General features: G+C 48.5%; 1 protein-coding gene and 1 long non-coding RNA gene across 2 annotated transcripts in view; one reads left to right on the forward strand and one right to left on the reverse strand.

Moving 5' to 3' along the window:
* Positions 1 to 23,584, reverse strand: part of LOC142258701 (uncharacterized) — a 279,057-nt gene that overhangs the window by 148,198 nt on the left and 107,275 nt on the right. The gene's annotated exons all lie outside the window — the stretch shown is intronic.
* LOC142258705 (uncharacterized) lies at positions 3,010 to 12,772 on the forward strand. Its single transcript, XR_012727844.1, has 3 exons — positions 3,010 to 3,096; positions 9,991 to 10,131; positions 12,584 to 12,772. It is a non-coding gene; the product is annotated as an uncharacterized LOC142258705 (long non-coding RNA).

Raw genomic sequence — 23,584 nt, forward strand, 5'->3', positions numbered from 1 at the left:
TCCTACCACTCCTGACAGGTGTGATCAACTGCAATTTGTTTCAACCCCACATGAATCAAATTATTGCAATTCAAAAGACCAAACTTGACAACATCAAAAAATAAAAAGGCTCTTTCATTTGAAAAACAATTTTTTGATGGGTTAAACCAATCTCACCATTAACTCATCATACCCCAACTATTCTTTCATTTTCCGAACAATGCTCACAAGAAATGGACCAAAATATTAGTAAAGAAGAACATTCGGATTCTGTTCCTGAGTTGCCAACTGCAAATGAATCTGATCTCTTTGGTTTGGCAACTTTAAGTGTTGCGGACGAAGAACCTGTCCTTTCTGCTGACTGTGCACCATCTCTAAATCAAACAGTGAAGGAAAGGAAGTTTTTGGTGTTTGGATCGTGTTTGGATCAGCTAATTAACAAAGTGCAATGTTAGCATGAATTGGGATGCAAATACTTAGTTCACTCTTTCAAGAAGATTGTAGATGGCAGTTGCATTAGAGTTGTCGGAAAGTGTCGCATCGGTCACAAGTTCACTATTTTTGAATCTCAACCCAAAATTGGTAGATATGCAGCAGGAAACGTGTTGATGGCTTCTGCCATTCTTTTTAGTGGACAAAATTACCAAAAAGTCAGTGAACTATGTCAGATTTTGGGATTGTTAAAGGGGTGGTTCACCCATATTTTTTATTGTCTAGATCGATATTATATTGAGAAACAATGTTTCTCTCAAATACCTTATGTTGTCAATAGTGCCTGTGAGAGGCGCTATTGCAGACCGCTGCTCCCCGTCCAGTGACGTACCCGTCCAATGCTGCCACGTCACATCCGTGCGGCCGGCTGCGTTCTGAGCCCATCTTCTCCCTCCTCCCTCCTCCCTCACAGCACGTCTCTTGCTTGCAGCGTTCTGCGAGGAGGGAGGAGGGAGCAGGAGACGCGTCGTTCTGTGTTAGGAGGGAGGAAGGAGGGGGGAGCAGGAGATGTGCCGTGCTAGGAGGGAGGAGGGAGGAGGGAGGAGGGAAGGGGGAGCAGGGGGAGCAGGAGATGGGTCGTGCTGTGCTAGGAGGGAGGAGGAGGGGGGAGCAAATGGGCTGTGACAGCAGTGAATGAAACACCGCTCACAGCTCAGCGTCTGGAAGACTGTAGCCGGCCGCACGGATGTGACGTGGCAGCATTGGACGGGTACGTCACTGGACGGGGAGCAGCGGTCTGCAATAGCGCCTCTCACAGGCACTATTGACAACATAAGGTATTTGAGAGAAACATTGTTTCTCAATATAATATCGATCTAGACAATAAAAAATATGGGTGAACCACCCCTTTAACTATAGCGGAAAAATCTTACTACAGGTATCAAAATAACTTTTTATTCCCAGCAATAGATATGGCATGTGTGACGCCCTGGACTAGCCAGGTAGTCACAGACAGGCCCTTTCACAAACACCCGTGCCCCTAAAAAGGTAACAGCAGCCAACCTAAAAACCCTAATCCCCCTCTCAAGACTGGATGTTCACACCAGGGGGTGGAGCCAGGTGGTTGGCCACGCCCACCGAGGAGTTCAGACAGCCTGTGGCGGGAAAACTACAGTTAGTCAGAGGAAAGGAGTTGAGAGGAGTAAGAGTCTGACAGGGGTCTGGGTCGTAGCCTGGACACCCTTTGGCTAGGAGGCAGACGGTGGCCTCAGCCTGCAGGAGCCGGGAAGACGGCCTGGTGGAACCGTAAGGGACCGGGACACGGTAGTAGCCCGCCGGTACCGAACCGGGGAACCGACTGGAAACCGGAGCACAGAGGGGGGTACTCAGACCCTGAAACGAGGTCCCGAATCTACCGGACTAAGTTAATTCACTGATTGAGGTCTGGACTTTAGGTCCTTTCCCACCCAAGTCCCGACTGAAGACAACAGCCCACCAAGGGGGATAGAAAGCCACCGCTCAGGCAGAGAGATCCCACGGGCCAGCGTCTGCGGGCAAACGGGCTCTCCCGACACACACATAGCCGGGGAGCGGACTCCCGTCGCTGAAGCGCAGGCAGTACACAGCTACAAAACAAGGTGCAGGAGAAAGGCGGGACCTTGACAATGGGCATCAATTAGTTGAACTATTTCTCTGTTTTTTCTAAGTACTGCAGATTAACTAGTGCGCATGACCGCCGTGCCGCTTGCTGGCCGTCCCACATCGCGTCAGATAGCGTTACGTGGTTGCCATGACTCACTATCATGTGGGTCATGACATCACAGTCACGTGATCGCGATTTGTGGGAGGTCCATTTACTAGCGTCTGTGGCAACTGCTGTCATGCGCCGCTTAATTGGATTACTCTGCTTCCTGCTCTGACGCAATAACGCGGTCAAAGTTCTTTGTCTCTCATTGGTCACCTGGTGCTTTTAAACCAGCCCGCCCCTCACCTCTGACACGCTCCTCGAGAAAGCCATTTGCGAAACATGTGTCGGAGTGTGAGGGTCACAGCAGGGCACTACTATTCAGGTGATGTACTTTTGTGATATCATTGTGATACTATTGTGTTTGGCGTCAGCCTATCTCTAATGATTCTTATTGTTTATGGACGCATGCAGGCTCTGTGGTAACTTCTATGTGTGTTCACTTGAAACTTATACTGCATTTCTGAATTATCTCCTTGCTTAAGGGACCCCATATACTCTTTTATTTATTTATTCTTATGAGTATAAATTATCTGTAGGGGAACTTTGCATTAAAGAATATTTGCAATATTGATAGTAATGCAGTTAGAATCGCAGAGTCTGCATTTGGTCCATTAAACATGTGATATTTGGCTGTAAAACACATATATTCAGGGCCGGATTATAGGCGGGGCAGACGGGGCTTCAGCCCAGGGGCCCCCACCACAAGAGCCTCTGAGGGGGCCCCCACCACCATCTGTGTGTCCGCCATTTTATTAATGTCGCAGTGGTTCAAGACCGCACTGTACCTTTAAGGTATTTCAATCCCGACCATCACTGTGCTGCAGAAACGCCCACTGCACGCTGTGTGGGCTGCGTCTGCCAGGATGACGTCACCGCGCTGCTGTTTCTTCCTGCCGTAGAGGAGCTTGTGGGAGGACCGGAGGTCTCAGTTTATCCCGGTAAGTATGAGGTCATTAATCATGGTGCCGGCCGGGCAGGAGACTGCAGTGAGGAGGGAGCAGGACGCCGCTGATAACACCAGACCGGTTCCATAGTGTCAGCGGCCACTCTGCTATCAGTGTGAGTTATTGCAGGAGTCTGAACTGCTGCAGACCAGGTCGGGCTGTCAGTGCCGGGTCATCGGCCTCATCCCTCCCCTGCAATAACTCACACTGATCTCCAGCACAAACATCACTACACAGATCCTGCACTGATCACATCTGAGCCTGCAGCACACATTACACTATATGGCCCATATTACATATAGAATATGTTACATCCTGTCCTGTAGGCCCAGGTGTGATCAGTGCAGGGGATTGTATATCTGTGCACATGGTATACCACATCGAGCGTACAGAGCAGTGTGATACACTGTGTACACACATCAGATGGTATATAATAATGTGTATATTGTATAACCTCTGATGTCTGTATCACAGTATATTGTGTACCAGTCATGTATTCTCCTGTACACTGTACAGGGGCGTACCTTTGGGGGGCATGCGGCATATGTTCCCCTGCACGGCAATCAGGGGGGCACCATTAAAAAGTGTGAGGCAGCAGTATGGTGGGAGAAAATTGTAAGTGGAGAGTATTGGTGGAGAAAAGTGTGAGGGGCATAGTATAGAGCCTGGGTAGTGGGGAACATAAGCAGTATAGAGAAGGGGCAGCATGGTGGCCAGTGTGAGGACACAGTATGCTGAAGAGGGGGAATGTGAGACTGAGGTGCGGTATAGTGACTGTATAGTGAAGGAGGTAGGCAGTATAGAGAAGGGGCAGCATGGTGGCCAGTGTGAGGGCACAGTATGGAGGGCACAGTATGCTGAGGAGGGGGGGATGTGAGACTGAGGTGCGGTATAGTGACTGTATAGTGAAGGAGGTAGGCAGTATAGAGAAGGGGCGGCATGGTGGCCAGTGTGAGGACACAGTATGCTGAGGACCGGGAATGTGAGACTGAGGTGCAGTATAGTGACTGTATAGTGAAGGAGGTAGGCAGTATAGAGAAGGGGCAGCATGGTGGCCAGTGTGAGGGCACAGTATGGAGGGCACAGTATGCTGAGGAGGGGGAATGTGAGACGGAGGTGCTGTATAGTGACTGTATAGTGAAGGAGGTAGGCAGTATAGAGAAGGGGCAGCATGGTGGCTAGTGTGAGGGCACAGTATGGAGGGCACAGTATGCTGAGGAGGGGGAATGTGAGACTGAGGTGCGGTATAGTGACTGTATAGTGAAGGAGGTAGGCAGTATAGAGAAGGGGCGGCATGGTGGCCAGTGTGAGGGCACAGTATGGAGGCACAGTATGCTGAGGAGGGGGAATGTGAGACCGAGGTGCGGTATAGTGACTGTATAGTGAAGGAGGTAGGCAGTATAGAGAAGGGGCAGCATGGTGGCCAGTGTGAGGGCACAGTATGGAGGGCACAGTATGCTGAAGAGGGGGAATGTGAGATTGAGTTGCACTTTCAGTGATTTTGGTACTGAGGGTGAGGGCAGTATAGAGAGGGGATTGCATGGGGGACATTGTGAGGGTGTGGCGCCCCTGACCTGGTCAGGCACCACTGAGTGCTGCACCCATGCTGGGGACAGTACAATACAGGTAATCCAGAAGGCTGACCGGGGTGTGGTACACAGGCGCATAGTGATCAGGTCTCACACATGTACCCATGAGAGGACCCCTGGGGATCCCAGGAGGGGGAAAAGCCTTCACCTTCACTGGAATAGTGGAGGGGGCCAAAAGCCTCCATCTCCTCTCAAGGGGTGTGGTAAGAGAGTCTGGTTGCTAGGTGGCGTAGGCAGGCACAAAAGGGAAAGGAGAAGGAGGAGTAAACAGTCTAGAGTCTGCAGCAGAGTGTGGAGGAGTGAGGAGCAGGAAAGTGAAGCTCTGACAGGAGCAACAGGGAAGGTCCCAGATGTGAGCCGGTTCAGAGCAGAGTCCAGGGAGCTCCGAGGAGAGCTGACCCCTTCCCCTGGGCTGCTGTAGTCTGACAGCGCCCGCGCAGTGGCTACCGACGGGGGAGAACGGTCAACTAGGAGGGCTACCCGAAACCCATCTCAGCTAGAGAGAAGAGCACGGAGTGGGAAGTAAGGAGACTGCTAGGGAGTACCAGGCCCAAACGGGCGGCAGATCCCGAAGCGGAGATAGATCCAGCTTTCTTTTGCTAAACCTGCCGGTGTGGGGCTCTCAAAGCCCACGCCACAACACCACAAAAGCCGCAGCCACGTAGCCACAGATAGGGCCCACAGTTCACAGGAGGCAAGAAGCTGGAGTGATCTGGCCCAGGCAACAAGCACACGGCAAACGAAGGGGAGAGAGGCTGCAGCATCTTCCCTGGGTGACCCCCATAGGGACTCAAAGTCGGGGTTACCCCAAACCACCAAGGGCTAAGGAAGGCGAGTTAGTAGTCACCCTCACAAGTCAGCCTGAAGGACACCTGGTTCCCACTTGGTTCATCCCAGCTACGCCCGGGTTACTCACCCTGCCACCTGAAGTGAGTAAAAACCCTGAAAGACATCCTGCGTGTGTGGAGTTATTCTGCGCCTTGTAGTTCTACACATCTACACCGGGCCCTGGGGCTTGCCTCACTCTCAGGAGGCTATTCCAACTAACTGCACATATCATCAGCCCCAGGCGTCCCTTAATCTGCAGTGGCGGTCCCCACTGACCGGAATACTGAGAGTGGCGTCACGACAAGAAGAAGATCTCCTACCTGTGACCAGATCCATCTACGTGGAGTCCCTGAAGGTAATGCACCGACACAGCGTTAGCGGGGCTTCACATCTGGCGTCACGAACAGGATAAGGACTAGACCTGTTCAGACAGGTGACCATGTGCCTGGGCGGTCCGCTTGAAAAATTGGAAGCGCCGCCATATTGCCACCATGAAAAGCGCGCTGAAAAACAACAGCAGCCCGCGCTGGAAGAAGTTACCGCCCACGAAGAGGTGTGGCTACCCAGAGATCCCCTGCAGAGTTCGGACCTCGCTTGTGAAGAGAGCGGAAGCGTCCAGAGACGGCGGGAAGGAAAGAGAGCCACAAGCCTGCTGCTGCAGAGAGAAGAGATGGAGTCCAGACGTGGATACCCAGAACCAGGCTCTGCTGCCTGGTGGTGCCGGGAGCTAGCTATCTTCTGCGATCAGCTGGAGGCCAGGATTATGCGACAGCTCAGTGAGGGACGCACGGAGCTTCTGGAGATGGCTGCGGCGGTTCGGACCTACGAGGAGGGAGCCGCGCGACGCCTGCCAGATCGAGCGGCGACGACTCAGATCCCGATGGTGCCACTGATGGGTGAGTCCAGAGTTGCCCCGGCCAGCGCAAGTGCTCCGACCCCTGCTGCTACGACCGCGGTCCCAGAAGAGGCGCCCGGCGCGGCCCGCCAAGCCCAGGCCGCCGCAGCGATGCCCTGCTCGGCCCGCCAAGCCCCGGCCGCCGCAGCGATGCCCTGCTCGGCCCGCCAAGCCCAGGCCGCCGCAGCGATGCCCTGCTCGGCCCGCCAAGCCCCGGCCGCCGCAGCGATGCCCTGCTCGGCCTGCCAAGCCCCGGCCGCCGCAGCGATGCCCTGCTCGGCCCACCAAGACCCGGTCCCTGCAGCGACGCCCAGCCCAGCCTGCACAGATCCCATCGCAGCTGCGACGTCGACCCAGGCCGCCGCCATGCCAGGCGCGGCCCGCCAAGACCAGGCCGCCGCCATACAGGGCGCGGCCCGCCAAGACCAGGCCGCCGCCATACAGGGCGCGGCCCGCCAAGACCAGGCCGCCGCCATGCCAGGCGCGGCCCGCCAAGAGATTGCATCACCATTTTCCCCGGCCTGCAAGGCCAGAGCAGACACCGCTCCCCAGTCTAAGGAAGTCCCTACTAGGAAATCCCTGATAGGTGAAGACTCCGCATACTGGCAGCTGAAGGCTGACCTGGAGGCCAAGTTCCCACAGGAGATGGTGGACCGATACATGCTCCCTCCGCACACCCCTAAGGCAACCCCTGCAGCAACCACGCTGAAGAGTCCACCGCCTGGGCCAGCTGAGGAACACTCATCCCCAGCGCTGCCACGACCAGAGTGCAGCGAAGAACTAAGGGGGAGAGGAGGGCAAGAAGCTGAGGAGTTGCCCCCGCAGCCAGCAGCAGTGCTAGTCCCAGAGCCGGAGATGCTGCCATATTCCCGCTGGGACGAGGAAGACCTGACACCTCCTGCGGAGGAAGACCAGCCCAACCGCCCCACCTGGGAGCTTGTAAGCTGCACTTCGCAGAATCCAGCCCGCAAGACACAGCGCCGCAGAACCCAGTTTTCCCCTGCACCGCCATCCCCAGAGCAGAGAGATGACGTCACGGCCAGAGACCTACAGGAGAAAAGGTTCCTGAGAAGAGCCAAAGCCCAGGTCCGGGGACCCCTTTGCAGAGGAGTAGTGGAGGACTTCAGCCTCAAGTCAGGATACGGGTTCATCGTAGCACCTGGTATCAAAGAAGGCATTTTTGTCAATCGGAGAGACGTCAGAGCTAATCTGCCCAGAGGACACCCTGGCAGAAACTTAAAAATGGGAGACTCCGTACAGTTCACCATGCACCAAGGAGAAAGAGGCTGGTACGCGCTAGATGTAGTGCCATGTCCCAAAGAAGAAGAAAGGAAAGACAGTAATAAAGAAAGAAAAGACCAAAGACCTAATGAAGAGACAACTACAGATGAGGAAAAAGGTCAAGAAAGCAACAGGTGCCGCAGCCCTACAGGCCCAAGCCCTGGTGAAGAGGAGTCTGCATAAGTTCAAGTAAAGAAGTTACCAGTTTGAAAAAGTTTGTTTTGCAACGTTACTGTTTAAGAGATGTGCCCACATAAACTATTGTGAGAAATAAACCTTAAGGCTATGAACTGGCTATAGCCACAAACTCTCGCAGTGTAAATAGTTACACCAGAGGGCACCACCACCACCAGAGTCAGCCTGTTTAGGGGCTTGGCTCGTCTGCAACCAGGAGGAGCCCGTCCGTATATAGGGCCTTGGCTCGCCTGCGACCAGAGAGCATGCCTGTTTATGGGGCCTGGCTCTCCACCACAAAGAGGGTACCTGGTCAGCACCAACTGTGGAGGCCGCCTCTACATCCTGCCAGAAGAGGCTGAAGGCGCGGATCCACCAGGCCAGGTATACCCTGAAGAACCACCAGCCCATGAAAGCCGCCTCTACATCCTGCCAGAAGTGGCTGAAGCCGCGGCCAACGTGAGAGGGTTTTGGGTGGGTTAACGGACTTGTGGGTGGAGGGTGGTGATGTATGGTACCTGGTGCTTTTAAAAATGTTTTACATGTTTTAATGTTTTATGCATTTTAAAATGTTGTCTTGCAGCCCGAGGACGTGCTGGTGATAACTAAGGGGGAATGTGGCGCCCCTGACCTGGTCAGGCACCACTGAGTGCTGCACCCATGCTGGGGACAGTACAATACAGGTAATCCAGAAGGCTGACCGGGGTGTGGTACACAGGCGCATAGTGATCAGGTCTCACACATGTACCCATGAGAGGACCCCTGGGGATCCCAGGAGGGGGAAAAGCCTTCACCTTCACTGGAATAGTGGAGGGGGCCAAAAGCCTCCATCTCCTCTCAAGGGGTGTGGTAAGAGAGTCTGGTTGCTAGGTGGCGTAGGCAGGCACAAAAGGGAAAGGAGAAGGAGGAGTAAACAGTCTAGAGTCTGCAGCAGAGTGTGGAGGAGTGAGGAGCAGGAAAGTGAAGCTCTGACAGGAGCAGCAGGGAAGGTCCCAGATGTGAGCCGGTTCAGAGCAGAGTCCAGGGAGCTCCGAGGAGAGCTGACCCCTTCCCCTGGGCTGCTGTAGTCTGACAGCGCCCGCGCAGTGGCTACCGACGGGGGAGAACGGTCAACTAGGAGGGCTACCCGAAACCCATCTCAGCTAGAGAGAAGAGCACGGAGTGGGAAGTAAGGAGACTGCTAGGGAGTACCAGGCCCAAACGGGCGGCAGATCCCGAAGCGGAGATAGATCCAGCTTTCTTTTGCTAAACCTGCCGGTGTGGGGCTCTCAAAGCCCACGCCACAACACCACAAAAGCCGCAGCCACGTAGCCACAGATAGGGCCCACAGTTCACAGGAGGCAAGAAGCTGGAGTGATCTGGCCCAGGCAACAAGCACACGGCAAACGAAGGGGAGAGAGGCTGCAGCATCTTCCCTGGGTGACCCCCATAGGGACTCAAAGTCGGGGTTACCCCAAACCACCAAGGGCTAAGGAAGGCGAGTTAGTAGTCACCCTCACAAGTCAGCCTGAAGGACACCTGGTTCCCACTTGGTTCATCCCAGCTACGCCCGGGTTACTCACCCTGCCATCTGAAGTGAGTAAAAACCCTGAAAGACATCCTGCGTGTGTGGAGTTATTCTGCGCCTTGTAGTTCTACACATCTACACCGGGCCCTGGGGCTTGCCTCACTCTCAGGAGGCTATTCCAACTAACTGCACATATCATCAGCCCCAGGCGTCCCTTAATCTGCAGTGGCGGTCCCCACTGACCGCAATACTGAGAGTGGCGTCACGACAAGAAGAAGATCTCCTACCTGTGACCAGATCCATCTACGTGGAGTCCCTGAAGGTAATGCACCGACACAGCATCTGCGGGGCTTCACAAGGGCACAGCTCAGGAGGGGGAGTGTGAGGAGGGGGCACAGTATAGACATTTGGAAGTATAGTGGGTACACAATGTAGAGGACGGTGTGAAGAGGGGGCCCAGTACTGAAAGAAGAGGCCATGTACCATAAGAATGACATTGTGTGGGTCATTTTGTGCAGGGAGCACAGTGAGGGGCAATTATTTATTCAGGCGCACAGCGTAGGTCATATATTTATATTTAGGAGCATTATAATCATTCTGCTATTTATTTTAAGGGCATAATGTCGAGATGTGCTGCAGAAGGCCCGGGAGGTCTGCAGAGAGGAGCTGTGGATGTGAATAGTCATCATGACGTCTGGACAAGATGGAGAAGAAAGAATAGGATGACTCCGATCAGGGAAGATGTCACCTACAAGGTACCTGGATGTGACTGTATGTGTGTGACACTCAATGCTTCTCCTCATCAGAACTGTGGTTCCTGTATGGTCCAAAGTCTGATGAATACTGATAACAATTCCCAGCATTTTCTTACAATTGTTAAGGACATACTGGGAGTTGTTAATTCATGTGATACAAATGTATATGGGGATGTGACATTACAATATATTGTTGTAGTAAATTTGGTACTGTAGTCATGTATTGGTGGTTCTGGTGATATATTCGTTTACTGATGAGGGTGCTAGTGATGTATTTTGGTATTGCTTTTGGTTCTGGTGCTGTACACCGTGTGCAGAATTATTAGGCATTTTATATTTTAGAGGATTTTTTTTATTATTGATCAACAACTATGTTCTCAATTAGCCCAAAAGACTCATAAATATCAAATCTTAATATTTTTGGAAGTTGGAGTGGGTTTTTTTTAGATTTGGCTATCTTAGGAGGATATCTGTCTGTGCAGGTAACTATTACTGTGCAGAATTATTAGGCAACTTAATAAAAAGCAAATATATTCCCATCTCACTTGTTTATTTTCACCAGGTAAACCAATATAACTGCACAAAATTTAGAAATAAACATTTCTGACATGCAAAAACAAAACCCCAAAAAATGAGTGCCCAATATCGCCCCCTTTCTTTCTGATGACACTCAGCAGCCGACCATCCATAGATTCTGTCAGTGCTTGATCTGTTTACGATCAACATTGCGTGCAGCAGCCACCACAGCCTCCAGACACTGCTCCCAGAGGTGGACTGTTTTCCCTCCCTGTAGATCTCACATTTTATGAGGGACCACAGGTTCTCTATGGGGTTCAGATCAGGTGAACAAGGGGGCCATGTCATTATTTTTTCATCTTTTAGACCTTTACTGGCCAGCCACGCTGTGGAGTAGTTGGATTAATGTGATGGAGCATTGTCCTGCATGAAAATCATGTTTTTCTTGAACGATACCGACTTCTTCCTGTACCACTGCTTGAAGAAGTTGTCTTCCAGAAACTGGCAGTAGGTCTGGGAGTTGAGCTTCACTCCATCCTCAACCAGAAAAGGTCCCACAAGTTGATCTTTGCTGATCCCAGCCCATACAAGTGCCCACCTCCACCTTGCTGGCGTCTGAGTCGGAGTGGAGCTCTCTGCCCTTTACTGATCCAGCCTCGGCCCATCCATCTGGTCTATCAAGAGTCACTCTCATTTCATCAGTCCATAAAACCTTTGAAACATCAGTCTTCAGATATTTCTTGGCCCAGTCTTGAGGTTTTATCTTATGTTTCTTGGTCAGAGGTGGTGGTTTTCCGCCTTCCTTACCTTGGCCATGTCCCTGAGTATGGCACACCTTGTGCTTTTTGATACTCTAGTAATGTTGCAGCTCTGAAATATGGCCAAACTGGTGGCAAATGGCATCTTGGCAGCTTCATGCTTGATTTTTCTCAGTTTATGGGCAGTTATTTTGCGCCTTTTTTGCCCAACACACTTCTTGCGACCCTGTTGGCTATTTGCCATGAAACGCTTGATTGTTCGGTGATCACGCTTCAAAAGTTTGGCAATTTCAAGACTGCTGCATCCCTCTGCAAGACATCGCACAGTTTTGGACTTTTCAGAGCCCGTCACATCTCTCTTTTGACCCATTCTGCCAAAGGAAAAAGAAGTTGCCTAATAATTAAGCACACCTTATATAGGGTGTTGATGTCATTACACCGCACCCCTACTCATTACAGAGATGCACATCACCGGATTTACTTAATTGGTAGTTGGCTCTCAGCCTATACAGCTTGGAGTAGGACAACATGTATAAAAGTATCATGTGAGCAAAATACTCATTTGTCTAATAATTCTGCACACAGTGTATTTATGTACATTTTACTGATTCTGATCCTGTACACATGTAGCAAGCCATGATTTGTAAAATTACATGACCGCAAGGGTTTCTACATTATGTTAGTAGCATTAAAGGGGTTGTCCAGGTTTGTGATGAAAGTTTCTATGTGACTGCAGACTTCTGAATCCTCAGTGTGCACACTGCACACTGTCAGGACTCTCCGATGCCAGCAGTAAGAGCTTGAGGGCATGTAACTATTGAGTGAGGCTGCAGACGTCTAATTTGAATGTGGCCGGAAGTAAGCAAATCGCATACTTGCAGTCCCATGACTACTTGCTCATGGCACGGGAAAATCATGACAGTGTGCAGTCCGCAAGCTGTGAGAATTCAGAAGTCTGCAGTCATATAACTACAAATTTTCCTTGTCGAGCTGGACAACCCCTTTAATAATAAAAGTAAGCCCCGTAGCATGCCCAATCCAACAACCTGTAATATACTCAATGTAAGGATTCGGCTCTGCTTGCTAATTTTAGAAGTGGTCACATGACCACTTGCAGGTCATTTTAATACTTTGAGTCACAATTAGCTTCTCTTCCTGCTTCTCTTTATGGGCTGTAGTATTTCACTGAACATCGAGAGAATTAGGAAGAGCAGCTCATCGGCACGTGTGAAAATGGCGTATGAGCGGTCACATGACAACTACTCAAACCGCATAAGCCGTGTATAGAAGGGGGCGCCAAACTGAACTCCTACTCCATGGACAGGAAAACCTAGATCCACCTCTGATACAGTGTATGGCATACCGTGTACAGACATCAGCTGCTATGGACTACTCCGGAGACAATACAATAGAGAGCACATTGTGATTTTCAGCAACCATTGCTGCCAGTGAGAAGTTTCCCTTTCTGTATTTTTACTATTACTTGGCTGTCTTAACATTGGGATCAATAAAAAAATGTGAGTAACTTTATTTTCTGTGTATAAGTGTAAATCTGAATGTGGCAGAACAGGATAAGATCCATGCTCAGTGGATTTATATCTAAATGCTACAGTTCGTGCTCTACTGTTATGGCTTAAAATGTTAACGTTATGGGGCCCCCACCAGATTTTCTGCCCAGGGGCCCCCACCAACCTTAATCTGGCCCTGCATATATTCACCTGGTTTTTGGTGCGAATATCCCATTTATTGACTTTAGATTATTATAGGGATTCAATTACTTTTCCTGCTTGTGTCTCTCTTTTATTCGGTAGCTTTATGCTAAAATATTTTAAATATATGTTCAAATAAAGATTGTTTTTTATTGGAAAATGGCGTCACTCCTTTGATTTGGTCATCCATTGATGCCCAATATAATGTGTACAATTTCTACAAATGCAGCTGTGAGTCAGAGATAACAGTCTACTGTAATTAAAATGAGCGAAAGTGATTGTTTTTATTTTACAAGATTTGAAAACCCAAATCGAACAACTGTATTAACTATTAAAAATTTCACACTATTTCTATATGTTTCAACTTGGGAGAGGGTATGTATCCCACAGTTGTTTTTTACTGTGGGATGTAAACATGTAATGTCTATGCTGTTACCTGTTGTGCCAACAGTTTTCTTAGGCTGGTTTCACACTACGTCTTTTTAACATCCGTTGAAAACGTTTTTTTAACGGAAGTACGGATCCTGCTTTTACAGCAAATAACGTATGCAAACGCATATGTTATTTTGCAGGATCCTGCAGTGGATGTTTCGGGGCGGGCATTGTAGTCATGTGATCGGGAGTGAGGGTAACTAGACTGGGAGGAGGCTTCTGACAGCTGCAGACGCTGGTAACCAAAGTAAACATCGGCCTTGGATACCCGATATTTATCTTGGTTACGAGTCAGCTGCTCGGAGCTGGGCTGCTTGCACGGAGAGAGAGAGAGAGAGAGAGAGAGAGAGAGAGAGAGAGAGAGAGAGAGAGAGAGAGAGAAAGAGAGAAAGAGAGAAAGAGAGAAGAGAGAAGAGAGAAGAGAGAAGAGAGAAGAGAGAGAGAGAGAGAGAGAGAGAGAGAGAGAGAGAGAGAGAGAGAGAGAGAGAGAGAGATTATCATCTGCGCTGCTGAGGTGTGATCAATGTATTTTATTGAGCTTGTCTCCCACCTTTTCATGCACTTTTGTAATACAGTACTTTGCTCTTCACTCAAAAAGGCAGATCAAACAGCTAAATCGTTGCACAGTTCCGCACTCTGTGTGGATGACATTGCACATGTCATCCATATGGGTCTGTAAAGGAGTATTGTAATTTACATATGATAGGAGGCACAAGACATAGAATAAATCCGCCTAACAGACTCTACCGCCCCGCAGGTGAGTATAATAACAAATTGTTATTACATGTTATACCGCTTGACCTCAAATTTTTTAAACACTAAGACAGAATGCTGTATATAAACGCTTATCGGTGGAGACCGTAGCTTATAAGGGAAAAATATTTTCTTAAGCTGCCTTTTGGGCATTCAAAGGGCCATGTTTACAGATAGCTGGAGAGATGGGTGGGTCGGATATATACATACCCCTTACCATGGTTGATGGCTAATGTTTAGAGATGAGCGAACTGGTCCCAGTTCGGCTCGAGGCCGGTTCGCCGAACGGGGGTCCCGTTCGAGTTCGGTTCGTCGAACATTCGACGAACCGAACTCGAACGTATAGGCTAGAATGGGAGGCAATCACAAACACATAAAAATGCATGATAAATGTACACAAACAGTTAATAAACATTGCCATAACACTTACCGGTCCTCGCGATCCCTCCTGCACTCTGTCTCCTGCCGCTATTCCATCCGATGATCGCTGAATCCTCCCGGTGACCTGCACTGCCAGCAGAGATGCAGGACCTATCGTGACGTCAAAATAGCCATGTGACCAGTCACGTGGCTATTATCTCATTGGCTACAGACTGGTCACATGACTATGACACGTCATGTAGGACCTGCGAGTGCATCTCTCCGGTACACGGTGCACATATGTGTATCGCCGTGTACCGGCGACATGCTCTAGCACACGGTCGACTCCCCGTTCCGTTAGGGACCGGCTGACACAGCCGGTCATTAACGGAGATCACCGTTGCCATAGCAACGCAGTTAGCGGTGACGTCACCGCTAACCGCGGCTCCGAGAGCACCGTTGCTATGGTAACGCGTCTGTCAGCGTTACCGCTAGCAGCCAGCAGTGATCACTCACGGAGTGAAGGCTGCACGCTGCTTCCCGATTGTAGTGATGATTGTAGTGAGGATGGAGGTTCCCCAGCCCCAAGTGATGAGCTGGTGAATCTCATCCTTCCTCACTACAATCGTCACTACTACTACACTAGTGATGATTGTAGTGAGGATGGAGGTTCCCCAGCCCCAAGTGATGAGCTGGTGAATCTCATCCTCACTACAATCGTCACTACTACTACACTAGAAAGAAAGAAGACAGAAGAGCAGGATCGTGGAGGGCTGACAGGGGGTAATAAAGATGGAGTCTCTAATGTGTCTGTGTATTTATTTCTATTAAAGTATTTTTTCTCTGTGTGGTGTCTTTTTTTTAACCCTTTATTGGAGATTCTTAATGGCCGGGTCAAATGTGCCTGACATTAAGAATCTCTGGCTTAATACTGGCTGGTAAAACAAAGCCAGTATTAACTCATGATTACCCAACAAGCCACCCGGCTCCAGGGCTGTTGGAAGAGTTGGATACAGCGCCAGATGATGGCGCTTCTATGAGAGCGCCATTTTCTGGGACGGCTGCGGACTGAAATCCGCAGCAGAGGCGCCCACAAACCTCGGGCTAACCTGTGCTGCGGATTCCAATCCCCAGCTGCCTAGTTGTACCCGGCTGGACACAAAAATGGGGCGAAGCCCACGTCATTTGTTTTTTAATTATTTCATGAAATAAGTGAAATAATTAAAAAAAACGGGCTTCCCTATATTTTTGGTTCCCAGCCGGGTACAAATAGGCAACTGGGGGTTGGAGGCAGCCCGTGGCTGCCAGCTGTACCTGGCTAGCATACAAAAATATGGCGAAGCCCACGTCATTTTTTTGGTGGGCAAAAAACTTCTGCATACAGTCCTGGATGGAGTATGCTGAGCCTTGTAGTTCTGCAGCTGCTGTCTGCTCTTCTCCATACAGACAGACAGCAGCTGCAGAACTACTAGGCTCAGCATACTCCATCCAGGACTGTATGCAGAAGTTTTTTGCCCCCTGAAAAAATTATGTGGGCTTCGCCATATTTTTGTATGCTAGCCAGGTACAGCAGGCAGGTACGGCTGCCCCCAACCCCCAGTTGCCTATTTGTACCCGGCTGGGAACCAAAAATAAAGGGAAGCCCTTTTTTTATTATTTCATGAATTTCATGAAATAATTAGAAAACAAATGACGTAGGCTTTGCCCCATTTTTGTGTCCAGCCAGGTACAACTAGGCAGCTGGGGATTGGAATCCGCACCACAGGTTGGCCTGAGCTTTCTGGGCCCCACTGCTGCGAATTGCAGTCTGCAGCCACCTCAGAAAATGGCATTTTCATAGAAGCGCCATCTTCTGGCGCTGTATCCAACTCTTCCAGCACCTGCCTGCTATACCTGGCTAGCATACAAAAATATGGCGAAGCTCACGTCCTTTTTTTGTAGTTTTTTGGCAAAAAAAATAAAAAATGCTTCCCTGGATTTTCCATTGCCAGTGAAGGTAAAACCAAGCAGTGGGGGTTAGCAGCCAGTAGCTGCTTGGATTACCCTTAGCTAGCAATACAAAAAATGCAGCGGGAGCCCATATATATTTTTTTTAATTATTTATTTAAATAACTAAAAATAAAATGGGCTTCCCTGTATTTTGATTGCTGGACATCACAGTGCTGTAAAAATAAATCTTTAAAAAAATGACGTAGCGCTCCGCGGTATTTTTGATTCTCAGCGCAGATAAAGCAGACAGCTATGGGTTGCCACTCCCATCTGCCTGCCGTTACCTTGGTTGGCAATCAAAATACAGGGAAGCCCATTAATTTTTTCTATTTAAAAAATAGTTAAAAAAAAAATGACGTTGGGTCCCCCCATTTTTGATAGCCAGCTAGGGTAAAGCAGACGGCTGTAGCCTGAAAACCACAGCTGGCAGCTTTACCGTGGTTGGGGATCCAATGTGGAGGTCCCCTCAGGCTCTTTTTTATAATTATTTTATAAATATTAATAATTACACAATAAAAGTAGGGTCCCCCCCAAATTGGATCACCAGCCAAGGTAAAGCGGACAGCTGTGGTCTGGTATTCTCAGGGTGGGAAGGTCCATAGTTATTGGGCCTTCACAGCCTAAAAATAGCAGGCCGCAGGCACCCCAGACGTGGCGCATCCACTAGATGGGCCAATCCTGGCGCTTCACCCCATCTCATCCCGTGCCCTGGTGCAGTGGCAAACGGGGTAATAAATCGGGTTGATACTAGCTGTAAAGTCACCTGAGATCAAGCCCAGCAGTTTGTGATGTCATGGCGTCTATTAGATACCCAACATCATAAACTGTCAGTACTAACAAAAACAAAAAATCGACAAAAGAAATTTATTTGAAAAAACAGTCCCCAAAACATTTCCTCTTTCACCAATTTATTGTAAGAAAAAAAATAAAGGGGTCCCACGACGACTCTGGACCGTCTAGAATATGGGGGGGAGACACTCAGGGAACGTATCCCCCATTTTCTAGGAGTGCGGACCCTTCATGTGAGGAGTGTGGGTGCAATGAATCTGCACTCACTCTCCCCGGGTCCACAGCAGCAGAGTCCATGTCGTAATGGTTGCTACCAAAGCTGCAATGCCCTGCTCATGAGGTAAGGGCATGCCTAATCAGGAGAACTACTGTAGAGGAAACTCTGCTCACTGGTATATAGGTGCTCAGAGGTAATAATAGATAAAATTAGTGAGTAACCTCGGCACTCTAAATCTCCCAGACTAAGTCAGTAAGTCACAATGGATAGTAATGCAAAATCACTCTTTATTGGTCCATATTAAGAAAAAAAATTTTTTCATAAGCATATATGTTTTTGTCCAAAACAAGTTACAAATGACGTTTCGGCCTGAGCCTTCGTCAGATTGGACTTATCTGCATGTAATCATGAAAAATGACAATAATCAGTATCACATAAGAGTGAGAGAACAATAACATAAACTCGAACAATGTAGAGGTACAATTGGGATGCAGCAAAAAAATTGCAACACAGCAAGAAATGAAACACATGATACAAATGTCATAATACAGTACAAGGACAATATAGTAATGACAAATATGGGGTCAGAGTAGACTTAGACAGCTCTGGTACGAAAGAGATGTCAATCATAAAGTAACATGTGCAGTAGGTGTAGAGCTACAGTATGCATGGCAGAGCTAATGGGTAGACCGACCATAGAAAAAGAACGGAGAAAAAGTGGAGAAAAAGTGGAGAAAAAGTGGAGCATAAGAGGAGAAAAAGTGGAGAAAAAGTGGAGAAAAAGTGGAGAAAAAATTGGAGAAAAAGTGGAGAAAGAGTGGAGAAAAAGTGGAGCATAGGAGGAGAAAAAGTGGAGAAAAAGTGGAGAAAAAGTGGAGCATAAGAGGAGAAAAAGTGGAGAAAAAAGTGGAGAAAAAGTGGAGAAAAAGTGGAGAAAAAGTGGAGCATAAGAGGAGAAAAAGTGGAGAAATAAGTGGAGAAAAAAGTGGAGAAAAAGTGGAGCATAAGAGGAGAAAAAGTGGAGAAAAAGTGGAGAAAAAGTGGAGCATAAGAGGAGAAAAAGTGGAGAAAAAAGTGGAGAAAAAGTGGAGAAAAAGTGGAGAAAAAGTGGAGAAATAAGTGGAGAAAAAAGTGGAGAAAAAGTGGAGCATAAGAGGAGAAAAAGTGGAGAAAAAGTGGAGAAAAAGTGGAGAAAAAGTGGAGCATAAGAGGAGAAAAAGTGGAGAAAAAAAGTGGAGAAAAAGTGGAGAAAAAGTGGAGAAAAAGTGGAGCATAAGAGGAGAAAAAGTGGAGAAAAAAGTGGAGAAAAAGAGGAGAAAAAAGTGGAGAAAAAGTGGAGAAAAAGTGGAGAAAAAGTGGAGAAAAAGTGGAGATTAAGAGGAGAAAAAGTGGAGAAAAAGTGGAGCATAAGAGGAGAAAAAGTGGAGAAAAAGTGGAGAAAAAGTGGAGCATAAGAGAAGAAAAAGTGGAGAAAAAAGTGGAGAAAAAGTGGAGCATAAGAGGAGAAAAAGTGGAGAAAAAGTGGAGAAAAAGTGGAGAAAAAGTGGAGCATAAGAGGAGAAAAAGTGGAGAAAAAGTGGAGCATAAGAGGAGAAAAAGTGGAGAAAAAGTGGAGAAAAAGTGGAGCATAAGAGGAGAAAAAGTGGAGAAAAAGTGGAGAAAAAGTGGAGCATAAGAGGAGAAAAAGTGGAGATTAAGAGGAGAAAAAGTGGAGAAAAAGTGGAGCATAAGAGGAGAAAAAGTGGAGAAAAAGTGGAGAAAAAGTGGAGCATAAGAGGAGAAAAAGTGGAGAAAAAAGTGGAGAAAAAGTGGAGCATAAGAGGATAAAAAGTGGAGAAAAAGTGAAGAAAAAGTGGAGAAAAAGTGGAGAAAAAGTGGAGAAAAAGTGGAGCATAAGAGGAGAAAAAGTGGAGAAAAAGTGGAGCATAAGAGGAGAAAAAGTGGAGAAAAAGTGGAGAAAAAGTGGAGAAAAAGTGGAGCATAAGAGGAGAAAAAGTGGAGAAAAAGTGGAGAAAAAGTGGAGCATAAGAGGAGAAAAAGTGGAGATTAAGAGGAGAAAAAGTGGAGAAAAAGTGGATCATAATAGGAGAAAAAGTGGAGAAAAAGTGGAGAAAAAGTGGAGAAAAAGTGGAGCATAAGAGGAGAAAAAGTTGAGAAAAAAGTGGAGAAAAAGTGGAGAAAAAGTGGAGATTAAGAGGAGAAAAAGTGGAGAAAAAGTGGAGCATAAGAGGAGAAAAAGTGGAGAAAAAGTGGAGAAAAAGTGGAGCATAAGAGGAGAAAAAGTGGAGAAAAAAGTGGAGAAAAAAGTGGAGAAAAAGTGGAGAAAAAGTGGAGAAAAAAATGGAGAAAAAGTGGAGCACCCTTTGGTACCTTTCATGTGGCACTAAGGGGTGCTTAGCTTTGTATTTAGCCAAAAAAATGAAAAAAAAATGACGTAGGGTTCCCCCTAGTTTTGTAGCCAGCTAGGGTAAAGCAGACGGCTGCAGCCTGCAGACCACAGCTGGCAACCTCACCTTGGCTGGTAATCCAAAACTGAGGGCACCCCACGCTGTTATTTTAAATTAAATAAATAATTAAAAAAAAAAACACGTAGGGGTCCCCCAAAATTGGATCACCAGCCAAGGTAAAGCAGACAGCTGGGGCCTGATATTCTCAGACTAGGGAGGTCCATGGTTATTGGAATCTCCCCAGCCTAAAAATAGCAGGCCGCAGCCGCCCCAGAAGTGGCGCATCCATTAGATGCGCCAATCCTGGTGCTTCGCCCCAGCTCATCCCGCGCCCTGGTGCGGTGGCAAACTGTTACGGTTGCTGCGAGCACTGGAGACTATGTCCAGATTTCTTGCTACTGCACATGTGCGAGCGCTGGAGACTAAGTCCAGATTTCTTGCTACTGCACATGTGCGAGCGCTGGAGACTAAGTCCAGATTTCTTGCTACTGCACATGTGCGAGCGCCAGAGACTAAGTCCAATCTTGGAGCCATTGCACATGTGCGGGTGACATCATCGCTGACACGAGGTCACATGTCTCTGACACCTTCTATGCCGATTGGTCGCTGGTCATGTGCTTGTGACGTCTTGCTCGGTGATAGGCCAGCATGACGTCACTCCTGTCGTTCTGGAAGCGGATTGGCTCTGGTGTCCTCCATCTTGGATGAGGCACAGAGTCTATATAAGACCCTGACACACGCCGCATGGTGCTCAGTCCTCTTGGTTCATGCATATGAGTAGACGCTCTGTGCGCGTTCCTCTAGGCATTCCTCTGTCTATGCTAGGTGAGCGCTACCGGCAGGGTAGCGTTCTTATACCTTACAGCTTCGGCTGCTGTCCGTATCCTTACCTCTTAGGGGAGCGGACATAGGCAGGTGCCTGAGGCACATGGTCTGGCTGGGCCTTGTGATTGTACTCGTAGGTGGACGTTGCCGCTAGGGTAACGTTCCTTATACTGCGTCTGGCAGTTGTTCGTATCCTCGCACACTAGGGGAGCGAACAGAGGTAGGAGCTTTGTGCGGCTTACGCTGCTGTTCGTCTCTTTTGCACCACTAGAAGAGCGGACCTAGGCAGGTGCCATATCTAGTGGTTCGTGTCCTCGCACACTAGTGGAGCGAACGCAGGTAGGAGCTTTGTGCGGCTTACGCTGCTGTTCGTCTCTTTTGCACCACTAGAAGAGCGGACCTAGGTAGGTGCCATTTCGCACACATTGCCTTTGTCTCTGTGATTATTAACAGAGATCATTCCACACACCCTCCAAGTAAGGGAGGAATTGCTTTACTTTCTTATTATATCCTTCTGTGAGTTAACAGAGGTATTGCACTCTGCCATAGTCTGCAGCAAAGTCTTTGCACGGTGGACCCTGACTGTCTGATACTCCTTTCGGTTATTATCAGACAGCCCCCCGTAACATTAGGACTGAGCCAAGGGTCTGGCAGTTATGGCAGAATATCAGCAGTTACACCGTTACATACAAGTACTTGAGTCACGGCTCAAGAGTATAGAGGATAAACCTCAGACCATGGTGACATCTGCACATGATCCTCGACTTGCTCTACCAAACAGATATTCTGGCGATGCCAGATCATGTCGTGGTTTCATTAGTCAGTGTCAGATACACCTAGAGGTTAACTCTTCTCGCTTCTCTACGGAGAGGTCCAGAGTAGGCTTTATCATCTCCTTACTTCAGGACAAAGCCTTAGAATGGGCGACTCCCCTATGGGAGCGCTCTGATGTGGTTACTCTGAGACATCAAGACTTTCTTAATGCTCTTAAGGCGGTATTCATGGGTCCGCAGGTTACCCATGATGCGGCCCTGAGACTGTTAGATCTATCTCAGGGTTCGTTATCCACTAGTTCTTATGCCATTGCTTTTAGAACTCTGGTGGCAGAACTAGATTGGCCAGAGAAGGTGTTGATTCCTATCTTCTGGAGAGGGTTGGCTGGCTATGTCAAGGATGCCCTTGCTACTCGTGAAGTCCCTGCTTCTCTGGAGGACTTGATCACAGTAGCAACGAGGATCGATGTACGCCATAAGGAACGTAGACTCGAGGTCTCTTCCTTACGCCCTAAGCATCGGGCTATTCCAGTTGTTGAGGGTCCACTACCATCTTCCTCAGCATCTGAAACATCTCCCACTCCTATGGAGTTAGGTCATACGTTCTCCAGACTACGCAAGTCTGGTCCTCCTATATGTTACGTATGTCGTCAGGCTGGGCACTATGCCAACAAGTGTCCTAGTCGTCAGGGAAACTCCCTGGCCTAGTAACCATTAGAGGGGGGTTACTAGAGACGTCTTCTGCACCCTCTAAGTGTTGTATCCCAGGTCAGCTCTCGCTATCTGAGAATACATGGCCTATTATGGCTTTTGTGGATTCCGGAGCTGACGGGATTTTTGTGTCCTCAGGATTTGTAAAGGGACACAATATTCCCTCTATCATGTTAGAGGCGCCTATTCCTGTCCGTGTTGTTAATGGAACTATGTTGTCTGACTCCATTACATTGAGGACAGTTCCCTTGCGCCTTTCCCTGTCTCAGGGTCACATAGAGGAGATTTCTTTTCTTGTTTTGCCTGAGGGTATAGACGACGTCCTTCTGGGTCTTCCATGGCTTCGGACTCATGCTCCTCACATTGACTGGGAGTCTGACAGCATTATTAGTTGGGGTTCGAAATGTCAGTCCCGATGTCTTCCCTTACCACCTAAGGTCGTTGCAGTTGCATCAACTGATCTCTCTCCCATACCTACACCCTATTTGGATTTCGCTGACGTGTTCTCCAAACAGGGTGCTGAGGTTCTTCCACCCCATAGGCCGTATGACTGTGCCATAGACCTTATCCCAGGTTCGGTTCCACCTAAAGGCAGGGTTTACCCCCTGTCGATACCTGAGTCGGAGGCCATGTCGACCTATATAAGAGAGAGCTTAGAGAAGGGGTTCATTCGTAAGTCTGTCTCTCCCGCGGGAGCTGGGTTTTTCTTTGTTCGGAAGAAAGAGGGTGATTTGCGTCCCTGCATAGATTACAGGGGTCTCAACGCAATCACAATAAAGAACAAATACCCATTACCTTTAATTTCGGAGCTCTTTGACAGACTGAGAGGAGCTCAAGTTTTTACGAAGTTGGATCTGCGGGGTGCGTATAACTTGGTACGAATTCGAAAGGGTGACGAATGGAAGACCGCTTTTAACACCCGAGACGGTCACTATGAATACCTCGTCATGCCTTTTGGGTTATGTAATGCACCCGCAGTATTTCAGGACTTCGTAAATGATGTGTTCAGGGATTTACTGTTATCCTCAGTAGTGGTGTATCTGGACGACATCCTGATTTTTTCTCCTGATCTGGAGACTCATCGTCAGGATGTCGTTCGTGTCCTTTCCCGTTTAAGGGAGCACTCATTGTTTGCTAAACTCGAGAAATGTGTATTCGAGCAGTCCTCATTGCC

This window comes from Anomaloglossus baeobatrachus, assembly GCF_048569485.1.
Source record: "Anomaloglossus baeobatrachus isolate aAnoBae1 chromosome 3 unlocalized genomic scaffold, aAnoBae1.hap1 SUPER_3_unloc_1, whole genome shotgun sequence".
Classification (NCBI taxonomy): Eukaryota; Metazoa; Chordata; class Amphibia; order Anura; family Aromobatidae; genus Anomaloglossus; species Anomaloglossus baeobatrachus.